This window comes from Euphorbia lathyris, chromosome 2 (genome assembly GCF_963576675.1).
Source record: "Euphorbia lathyris chromosome 2, ddEupLath1.1, whole genome shotgun sequence".
Lineage (NCBI taxonomy): Eukaryota > Viridiplantae > Streptophyta > Magnoliopsida > Malpighiales > Euphorbiaceae > Euphorbia > Euphorbia lathyris.
The window spans coordinates 67,379,336-67,391,318 of NC_088911.1; the positions used below are offsets into that span (position 1 = coordinate 67,379,336).

The 11,983-nt window shown below is 34.9% G+C and overlaps 1 non-coding gene across 1 annotated transcript; it reads right to left on the reverse strand.

The window, feature by feature from the left end:
* Window positions 1–1,477: 1,477 nt before the first annotated feature.
* On the reverse strand, window positions 1,478–1,584 carry LOC136221029 (small nucleolar RNA R71). The gene has a single exon (XR_010684821.1). It is a non-coding gene; the product is annotated as a small nucleolar RNA R71 (small nucleolar RNA).
* Between the last annotated feature and the right edge of the window lie 10,399 nt (window positions 1,585–11,983).

Genomic DNA, 11,983 nt, shown 5'->3' on the forward strand with positions numbered 1-11,983 from the left:
GCCCGATGAACTTTTGATGCAGACATTCTATAATGGAATAAATCCCACAACCAGAGGTTCATTAGATGGTATGTCGGGAGGGTTATTTATGAAGAACACATCTGCCCAAGTGAAAGAACTTTTAGAGAAAATGGCTATCAACAGTAGTATGTGGCCTGCCGAACGTGGACACACACCAGTGGAAAAACCGTCATCCTCGACTACATCACCAGTAAAAGGTATAGTTAATCTCGATCCGATTGCGATGTTGCAAGCCCAATTTTCTGCGCTTTCGCACAAAATTGACAAGTTTATGACACCGTGTGACAATAATGGAAACCCAATCCAAGTGGACATGGATTCCAATGGTATGGATGAGGTAGAACATGTAAACTTTGTCCAAGGAAAAAATCAAATTAATAACCCTTATTCAAATACTTATAATCCCGGATGGAGGACTAACCCTAATTTTAGTTGGAAAGAGAATAATAATGATGGTGCCAATCAAAGTCGGATTAATAATTATCAAAATCAATCAAGAGACATGATTGACACATTATCTTCTAAAATTGACAAATTCATAGATGCTATCGGTGGTAAAATTAACAGCCACGATGATGGTTTTAAATGAATTGAGAACAAATTCGATCAATTAATTAAAAATCATTCGTCTAGCATCCATAATTTGGAGGTTCAAATAGGACAATTGCTAAATCAATTCCATCCCGAAAAGAGGGAAGTCTACCTAGCCATACAAAAGAAAATCCTAAAGAGCAGGTTAAGGCTATAACTCTTCGGTCGGGAAAACACTATTTAGGTCCCGAAATGCCCGTAAATTCTACTAACATTTTATAGGGAAGTGATTTGACAACAAAATCCTCAGAAGTGAATGTAAATTCAAAGAGTTCGCCCGTTGATGCTAATGCAAAAACATTTTTGCCAAAACCACCTTTTCCACATAAAGTCCGAAATAAGGACTATGACAAATACCTTTTACGTTTTTAGACAAACTTAAAAATTTGCACATTAATTTGATGTTTATGGATGCGATAACACAAATTCCTAACTATGGTAAATATTTAAAAGACTTAATTTCTAAGAAAATTAGCTAGGAAGGAATTTCATCCATAGCATTAACCGAAGATTGTAGTTGAATCGTATCAAGTCATTTGCCGACTAAGCTAAAAGACCCTAGATGTTTCTCCATCCTGTGTAAAGTGGGAGACATCCATAGCATTAATGTTGCAAAATAATGTGACATTTTATGGACTACCTAACGAAAACCCTAATGCCTATTTGACTAATTTCCTAGAAATTTGTGATACTTTCAAAATGACCGACGTTCCTGCCGAAGCAGTCAAACTTCGCCTATTTCCTTTCACTTTGAAGGACATGGCTAAAGTTTGGTTAAATTCTATGCCGGTCGGAACATTCGAAACTTGGAACCAATTAGCCCAAGCATTTTTATCAAAAAAAAATTGCCTTAGCAAAAACCGCAAAAATTATAAAAGAATTGACATCGTTCACACAATATGAAAATGAAACCCTGTATGAAGCATGAGAATGTTTCAAAGAACTTCAACGTTTATGCCCACATCACCATTTGCCCGATGAACTTTTGATGCAAATATTCTATAATGGAATAAATCCCACAACCAGAGGTTCATTAGAACTGGCTATTTATAAAGAAGACATCTGCCAAATCGAAAGAACTTTTTAGAGGAAATGGCTATTAACAGTAGCATATGGCCTGCCGAACATAGACACACACCAGTTGCAAAACCATCATCCTCGACTTCATCACCGGTTAAAGGTATAGTTAATCTTGACCCTATCACGATGTTACAAGCCCAATTTTCTAGCGCTTTCGCACAAAATTGACAAGTTTATGACACCGTGTGACATTAATGGAAACCCTATCCAAGTTTATATGGATTATAGTGGTACGGATGAGCTAGAACAGGTAAATTTTGTCTAAGGACAAAATCAAGTCAATAATCCTTATTCAAATACTTATAATCCCGGATGGAGGAATAACCCTAACTTTAGTTGGAAAGAGAATAACAATACTGGTGCCAATCAAGGTCAAACTAATAATGATCAAAATCAATCAAGAGACACCATTGGCACACTATCTTCTAAAATCGAAAAATTTATAGATGTTATTGGTGGTAAAATTAACAGCCACGATGATGGATTTAAACGAATTGAGAACAAGTTTGATCAATTAATTAAGAACCATTCATCTAGCATCCATAATTTGGAGGTACAAATAGGACAAATTGCTAAATCAATTCCATATCGAAAAGAGGGAAGTCTTCCTAACCATACGGAAGAAAATCCTAAAGAGCAGGTTAAGGCTATAACTCTTCGGTCGGGAAAACACCATTTAGGTCCGGAAATGCCCGGAAGTCCTACTAACATTTTGCAGGGAAGTGATTTGACAACAAAATCCTCAAAAGTGAATGCAAATTCGAAGAGTTCGCCTGTTGATGCTGATGCAAAAGCATTTTCACCAAAACCACATTTTCCACATAAAGTCTGAAAGAAGGACTATGACAAACAACTTTTAACATTTTTAGACAAGCTGAAAAATTTGCACATTAATTTAACGTTTATGGATGCGATAACGCAAATTCCTAACTATGGTAAATTTTTAAAAGATTGAATTTCTAAGAAAATAAGTTGGGAAGGAATTTCATCCATAGCGTTAACCGAAGATTGTAGTTCAATCGTGTCAAGTCATTTGCCGACTAAGCTAAAAGACCCTAGATGTTTCACCATCCCGTGTAAATTAGGAGACATCGAATTCCCAAGTTGTCTTTGTGACTTAGAAGTGAGCATTAACTTAATGCCATTATCTATATTCAAGAAGTTAGGTACTAATATGGTTTTGCAATTAGCGGATCAAACCACTAAGAAACCATATGGTATAATTGAGGATGTTTTAGTAAAAGTCGATAAATTCATTTTTCCTACCGACTTTGTTATACTTGACTTTGCATATGACGTTAATTGTCCACTAATTTTTGGTAGACCGTTTATGAATATGGGACATGCATTAGTCGATGTATCGGAAGGAAAAGTAGTTTTGAGAATAGGTGAAGACAAAATTGAGTTTAATATGAATAGAGCCATGAAATACCCTATGGAAGAGTTTGTTTGTATGAAACTTGATTTGGTTGACGAATGTGTTAAAGATGTTGTTCAAGAGGAAAATATATTAGAACCCATAGTTGAAGAAGAAATGGAAGATAAGGCTCCAGAGCCTTTGATTCGAGAAGATGGACCAATTCGGCCTTCAATTTTAAAACCCCCTAAATTTGAACTTAAAGATTTACCCAGCCATTTGAGGTACGCTTTTCTAGGTGAAGGCGATACTCTACCTATAATTATCTCTAACAAGTTGACGAAAGAGCAAGAAGAAAAGTTAAAAGAAATTGTTAGAAATAGGGTAGATAGTATAGGTTGGCAAATTTCAGACTTAAACGGAATTAATCCTAGCATAGTAATGCATAGAATTCATTTAGAAGAAGGTAAGCCCCCTAAAGTGGATAAGCAAAGATGCCTAAATCCGAACATGAAAGAAGTAGTAAAAAATGAGATTACTAAACTTTTGGATAATGGAATCATATATCCGATTTAGGATAGTGAATGGGTTAGTCCAATCCATTGTATACCAAAGAAGGGAGGTATGACTGTAGTAAGAAATGACGAAGGTGAATTAATACCTACGTGAACCACCACAGGTTGGAGGGTTTCTATAGATTATAGGAACCTAAACAAAGCAACCAGGAAAGATCATTTTCCTCTACCTTTCGTTGATCAAATGATTGAAAGGATAGCCGGTCATGCATTTTATTGTTTCCTAGATGGTTATTCCGGTTTCTTTCAAATTTACATTTACCCGGATGACCAAGATAAAACAACCTTCACATGTCCCTATGAAACCTTTGCCTATAGGAGAATGCCTTTTGGTCTATGTAATGCACCCACAACGTTTCAATGTTGTATGACTGCAATTTTTAATGACTTCATTGAAGATATCATGGAAGTTTTCATGGATGATTTTTCCGTTTATGGAGATTCTTTCGATGCATGTTTACAAAACTTAGATAAAGTATTGTCTAGATGTGAAAAAACGAACTTAGTACTTAATTGGGAAAAATGTCACTTCATGGTAGACGAATGAATAGTTTTAGGATATAAAATATCTGAAAAAGGTTTAGAAGTGGATAGAGCGAAAACTTCTGTAATAGAAAATTTACCCTTCATTTTTTAAGACACGCAGGTTTTTACAGAAGGTTTATAAAAACTTTTCTGTAATTGCCAAACCACTTACTAATTTGCTTATGAAAGATTCTACTTTTGATTTTAAGGAGGATTGTTTACAAGCCTTTAGTACTTTTGATTTTCGTATGTTTGAGCGATTTCCCCGATGGATATCTCATACAAGTAAAAAGTGCCATAACACCATGGTATGCGGATATAGCTAATTACCTTGCTGCTCATATTGTTCCGGATGGATTAAATTCCCAGTAAAAGAAGAAATTCTTTTCGAAAGTTAAAAAATATTTTTGGGAAGATCCATTTTTGTTCAAGACATGTGGCGATGGAATGCTTAGGAGATGCGTTAGTGAGTTTGAATATAATTCTATAATATTGGAATGCCATACAAGCTCTTATGGAGGTCATAACGGCGTAAACAAAACAGTAGCTAGGATATTAGAATGTGGATTCTTTTGGCCTACCTTGTTTAAAGACGTTCGTTCATTTATTATCCATTGTGATAAGTCTCAAAGAACCGCGAATTTAGGAAAGAAAGATGAGATGCCTCTCACGAACATGTTGGAAGTTGAAATCTTCGACGTGTGGGGAATCGATTTCATGGGTCCTTTTCCTCGTTCTTTTGGCAAAACTTATATTTTAGTAGCCGTAGATTATGTTTCAAAGTGGGTTGAAGCAATTGCAACCCCGACCAATGATTCTAAGGTAGTTGTTATGTTTCTAAACAAAATATTTTGTCGATTTGGAGTCCCTAGAGTTATGATAAGCGATGGAGGTACTCATTTCATAAATAGGAGCTTTGAGTCGCTTATGAAGAAATATGGAGTACACCACCGTGTATCTACGCCATACCATCCTGAAATGAATGGTCAAGCAGAAATTTCAAATAGAGAACTCAAATGGATATTAGAGAAAACAGTTTCGTCTTCTAGAAGAGACTGGGCACATAAACTTAATGATGCGTTATGGGCATACCGTACTACATTTAAAACACCTATAGGAATGACACCATATAGATTAGTCTATGGTAAAGCTTGTCATTTACCAGTAGAGTTAGAACATAAAGCATATTGGGCAATCAAAACCCTTAATTATAATTTGCAAAGCGCATGAAAAAAGCGTTTGGTCGACTTAAACGAGTTGGATGAATTATGCTATTTGGCCTATGAAAATGCAAGGGTATATAAGGAAAAAGTGAAAAAATGGCATGATGTCAGAATTAAGGTTAAAAACTTTAATTTTGGGATAAAGTTCTGCTTTTTAATTCCTGATTAAAGTTATATCCAGGTAAGCTTAAGTCTAGATGGAAAGGACCGTATTTGGTTAATAAAACGTTTGATTATGGAGCTTTGGAATTTGAAAATTCCAAAGACGATCGATTTAAGGTTAACAGTAATCAATGTAAAATTTATTATGAAGGAGCTCCAATTCAAGCAATTGAATATGTGGATGAATTTTATGAAAATTAATTTGCTTAGTTTTCATTCTTAATTTTCATTTTTCTTACTTTTAGTTCATAGTTCATAGTTTTTATTTTGTTTTATTTTTAGTTTATTTAATTTTCATTTATTTATTTATTTATATTATTTGTTTTTGTGTACAAATAAGTTTTGTAATAAAAAAACTAATCAAGTCATGTTTTTGAATTTTATTTCAGCAAATATTAAGTATTTTATATTTTTGGAATTTTTACTCATAATCTCTGTAGAGATTTTTAGTGTATTAGAAATAGGAAAAGTTTCTGCTCGCGTAAAGATTTTTAAAATCTCTGCCGTGACTGAGGAAGAGGTCACGAACGTATTTGCCGAAATTGGCAAAGCGTGTCGGGACCGAGATATTTCTCGGTCGCGATCTCGGTCGCGACACGACCTTTATTTCGTGCTGTCACCTTTATTTTCTATCTTTCCCTAAGTTATATGCTGTAATTCGAATTTTCAGTTAGTTTTTCACCAAAAGGTATCAATTAGACACCTTTTCATTTTTAACAGACACAATTTTTTGTTTTAGTAACCTATAAATTGAAGTACTTTCAGAATTCCATTATCATTTCATCTTTTTCAGAATTCTGAACTTCTCTCTTTCCATTTATTAAACTTACAAACCAAACTCTTTCTTTAAAACATGACTTCCTCTCTGAAAAATAGCAAGAAAAATGCGTCTGCTCGTAGCAAACGTGTTGACATTTCAGCACGCTACAGAGCATTGTTTCCCATCTATAATGAAGATGAAGGCCGACGTTATTTAAGGTTTCGTTATGCTATGTTTTATGGAATGCTATATATGGACGAGTTCCTGAATGAAGAACTCGGGATTAGCGAAGACATGAATCGCTATCTAACAAACTTAGACCAAGTTTGCGTCAATACAATTTCCAATTATCGGAAATTGGATATTAGAGTTCCTTTCAACTGTCCGTTTCGTCAACAAAAGGCGTGTTCGTCTTAGTTTTCGTCATGATGGCAAAGTGCACACTTTTGGATATCCTGAATTGCATGCATGGTTTGGTTTCCCACCACGGGATACTAATCAATACCATCTTGCACGAGATATGACTTCTCAAGACATATGGAGAATGTTGACGGGATTCTAGAGATTCAATCTGAGTCTTGCCTACAACAAATCAATTAATTCTAACTCCATGTTGTATCTTCATAAGTTTCTCTGTCATAGTTTGTTTGGACGTGTTAATAGTAGTATTGTCCAAGATACGGATTTGTATGTGTTAGGAGACATTTTCCAAGGCAATACAGTTAATTCCTCGAAGATTTTGATGGAGGGATTAGTAGCCGCTTCACGTTCAAAGAATAGGAAGATATGGTTTGGGAATATTATCTGTGGTATTATTCTTGGTACCAAGGGATCATTTTCAGTTCCTTGGAGCGAGAAAGAGCCATTTCCAGTCCTTGATTACGAGTTCTTAGAAAATGAAGGGATTGTCAAACGAGTATTCCGTGTTGGTCCACAGTTTCTTTCTCCAGAAGAAAGACAAGTCTTCATTCAAGCGAAGATTAACAGGACCAATGCAAGACGTATTCCTGTTCATCGGGATAATGTTTAAAATTATTTATGTTTGATTGTTTTTTATGTACTGTATATATGTTTTTATGGTATTTTGTGATTCATGTATATATTTATCTTTTGAATCATTAATGTCTGTATATAATAATTATGTTATTAATAAAAGTCTTAATTCTCTCATTTAATTCTTATTCATTTATTTTTAAATGTTTCACTGTAATAAAAGTCCTAATTCTCTCATTTAATTCTTATTCATTTATTCTTAATTCTGTCTGTATATGTTTATCTTTTGGTTACCTTTAAATTTAATGTTTCACTTTTATTTTTAAGTTACAGGAATTAAACCTATCATTAATGACACATAATTGCAAGGAGAATTGAATTTTTCAAAGTAGAAATTGTCAAAAATATCAGATTTTAGGCCACATGTCAGGAATCTCGGTAGAGATTTTTAAAATCTCTACACATCCAGCGAAGACAGACATTTCAAGAAATTTTTATCCCCTGAAAACCTCTTGTCGCGACCGAGATTCCTGGAATCTCGATCGCGACACGCTATGTTGGATAACGGGTTTGAGCCAAAAATTTGCATCTATTCCTATTCCTACTCTAACTTAATACCTATTCTTCTACCCTATTTAATACCCATCAATCACACCTATATACATCACCTCTATTTTCACCAATCAAACATCTTTACTCTTCCCAACACAAAGATTCATCACCTTCCCAATACATCTTTTTCCCTATTCATCTTCTTCCAAACACAAAACCATAACCTTACTCAACCATTTACATTTTTCTTTCATCTCTCTAAAATTCTCTCACCCAAATTCGAGCAAACATGCCTAGATAAAAGAGAGTTGCCAATAAAACAAAAGCCACATAAGAGAATCGTTTACGGGTTCAATATGGAGCAACGTTCGACATTGAAACGGAAGTGGAAGGACGTCGTTATCTACACTTTTCAGGGCAACGAATGGAGTTCACCGATATGCAATTTTTGGACTTCGATACGGTATATGCTTTTTCTTTTACCGAATGTATTGATGAGTATTTAAACGTTCTTGGTTGGAAAACATTTGCTAGTATGCATTTTCCGCATATTGAATCACATATTGTGGAGTTTTTGGTCACTTTGAGTTATGATAAAAAGCATGGACTTATTACCTTTAGAAATAATGGTGTTAGATTTGAGGTCGGATATGAGGAGATGGGGGAATGGTTTGGTTTTCCTACACGAAATTTTCATCAAAAGCCGAAAAAATTTAGTACGCACTCGGTTTGGAATTCTTTGACGGATTGAGATGTTTTCTACCCGAAAAACACTTCGAGTAAATGGATTAAGGATAATTGTGCAAAGTCGTGACTTGTTCGTGCTTGATAGTATTTTTAAGAATTTGACAATTGATAGTATTGGCATGATATTTGATAATTTGTACCGAGCTGCCATTTCCCGCAATAGGCAAGTGCCTATGGGTAATTTAATTACCGGCATTGTTTTGGGAGCACGGGGTGAATTATCGGATTTTCAAAACCTACCTCATCATGTTGGATTGCCTCTTTTGGACATTGCGGCTCTTCAAAGAGCCAATTTAGTGCTTAAACTTGGTCCCCCCGCTTTTATATCATATGAAGAGCGCACTAAGTGTCTAGTTGCTAGTCCGGGTGGCAGAGCTTCGAGTTCCCAAGGTTTAGGTACCCAAGAGGATGAAGATGAAGATGAAGAGGATGAGGAGGAAGAGCATGTTGATGAGCAAGCCCAAGAGGAGGAAGAGCCTAATGTTGAAGAGCAAAGTAGGTTGGCAACGTGTTTTGACACAAGTTAATGAGCATAACCGTCAAATGAATTTGAGGTTAGATGAAGTGGTTGCCAACAATAGCGAAATAAGTTCAAGGATCACCACGGTGGATACTAACTTCATACTTTGAGGCGTGAGCACACATCAACTCGACGTCGGTTGCTATCATTCTTCCGACCCCAAGGCGTCGTGACTACACCATCACCAACGGGTTCACCATGATTAGGTTTTATCCTTTCATTCTCATTTTCCCTATTTCGTGTTTAATTTTTATTAAGTCTCGTACAATATTTTTAATTATGTTTGGTACAATATTTTATTTTATGTTGAATGTTTTCGTACAATATTTTCTATAGTATTTCGTATGTTTATTTCGTATCCCATTTTTCGTGATTTATCAATTTCTGCACCAATGAGGACATGGTCCAATTTAAGTGTGGAAGGAGATATTTCATATTCATTATTTATTTCGGGTACGAATGTGGATGAATGCTATTTATTTTATAAATGCATGTTGATATTATTCCTATATGAAATTTAGTTTTCATAATTAATGTTTAAGTAATGTACGAAATGTAACATTTTCACAAAAATGCAACATTTTCAATATTTTTCACAACAATGACATTTTCATAAATATCAATTTTATACGGGCAATTTTAAATTCAAATATTCTTACAAATCTCCGAAACAATTTTATCAAAAACGTCTCGAGTGAATGTATATAAGTAAAAATTTCTTTATTTTCAATCTTTATTTTATATCATGCAATACATGATAAATATAAATCTTATTTTTCAATTTTCAATTAGGTTTATAGGCATTAATTGAACTAACAACTTTAGCTTTTTTAGCTCGGTTTGATTTCGTCTTACTTTAAAACCAATTGAAGTTTTTAAGGAAACTTTAGCCATAATACATGTTGAATTTTAAGTCAATATAAGATGAATGTGCTATTTTTCTTTCCCATTTAAAAATTTACGTTTTATAACTCATGTTAATTAAATAAAGTAGTCGTATTCTTAACTTTTGGCCACGATTGAGACCACCCTTATCACAATCGAGGTATGAAAGGGAAGAAAACATAAGTAAACGGTACTTTTGGCCACGATTGTGACCACCCTTATCACGATCGAAGTATGAAAGGAACGTTAAAATAAAAGCAAAATTAAACGTGTTAAGTTTAAAGCAACGACTGCGTCCACCCATGGCATGGTTGGAACCTCTTAAACGAACACAAAGCAATTTAATTAATATATATAAAGTCACGGACGAGACCACCCTTATCACGGGCGTGACTAGCAAATAAATTAAACCTAAGTCCTTATTTAATCTATATTTCATATAATAGTTTAGGTTTGGGAAAGGAAATTTTGTGCTTTGCAATTCCTTGAGATGAAAGACTCAAAAACATGCGTGCTTACACCATCCTGAATACTTCAATATAAAAATTGAAATACAAGACAGATGATATATCGCTTTTACACCAGCTAGTTTGATATTTTGCGTATAAATTTACCATGCAAAGTTCATCTTTCGGTTTAACTAATTTAAAAAAGGATACATGGATATATGTTCTATTTTCATAAAGACATTGATTAAAGAATAAATTCAGTGAAATTTTACTCGGGACTAGCAAAAGCTTAAGTGTGGGAGATTTGATAAGCCTAAAATATACCTAAAATATCATTAATAATTACGTCAGTTTTATATTAAAATCGTGCTAATTATATTTATTTAGAGTACTTTTACGTCTATATTTGTTTCTATTGTGCAAGGTACTTAATTATTTGGTAAAATCCAAATAAGAGCTAAAACAGAGCAAAAACGAGAGAGAAATCACATTTACAAGCTAAAAGCACACACAAATTCAGAAGACCAACACGAGGAGTTGGGAAATGATCACGAATGGGAACAAAAGTCCCTATCGTAATCGAGATTCCCAATATCTCGGTCGCAACACGCGTATTTCAGTCTCAAAAATGCATGTTCGTTCAGCAATCTCCCTCAGCTTCATGCCGCGACCGAGATTTCAATAATCTCGGTAGCAGCAATGAAGTTTCAGCACTGATTTCACATGTTTTAAATCCAAATAACGCGTCTATTCATCCGGATAGAAACGACCCTTCACCAGCGGACATGACACTTCTATCAGCAATTATAAATAACTGCTTCATTTCAGAATTCAAGGTTGTTAGAGAGTTGGATATTTTGTTGAAGAAAACTTCGATTCAGAAGAGAGTTAGATTTAGTTTCATTTCTGTAAAAACAAACTTGATGTACACAAGTTGTTCTTTTACAACTGGCACTCGGTATGAAGTGATGTGAAGAGAGCTACGAACAATGCAAATAGTGAAGCTATCACGAGGGTTTCATCTCAGATGGACCAACTGGTCAAAACAATAGGAAAGATGAATGTCTCTGCAGTTCACACACAACCACCTATTCCGGTTGAGATATTATCACCTGATGGTTGCGATTTCTGTAGTGGTCCTCACAGACCAATAGACTGTCCAGGAATCAAACCAGGAGCATCCATGCAAGAACAATGTGATTTCATTGCTCGACAACCACCTAACCCCTATTCGAACACGTATAATCCTGGTTGGAGAAACTATCCTAACTTTTCATGGTAGGACAACTAGAGACAACCAGCTACTCAACCACCGTATAGGCAAGACAATCAAAGAACAACCTATCAGCCACAATAGGGCAACACATCCAACCAACAGTACCAAAGGCAACCAACTGCTCAATAAGAAGGCAAACCTGATTTGGAATCCATGATGATGCAGTTCATGAAGCAGACACAGTCATCCATCAAGAACCTTGAGACTCAAATGCAACAATTTGCAACAGTTATTGCCTCGAAAGAAAAGGGAGCACTCCCAAGCAAC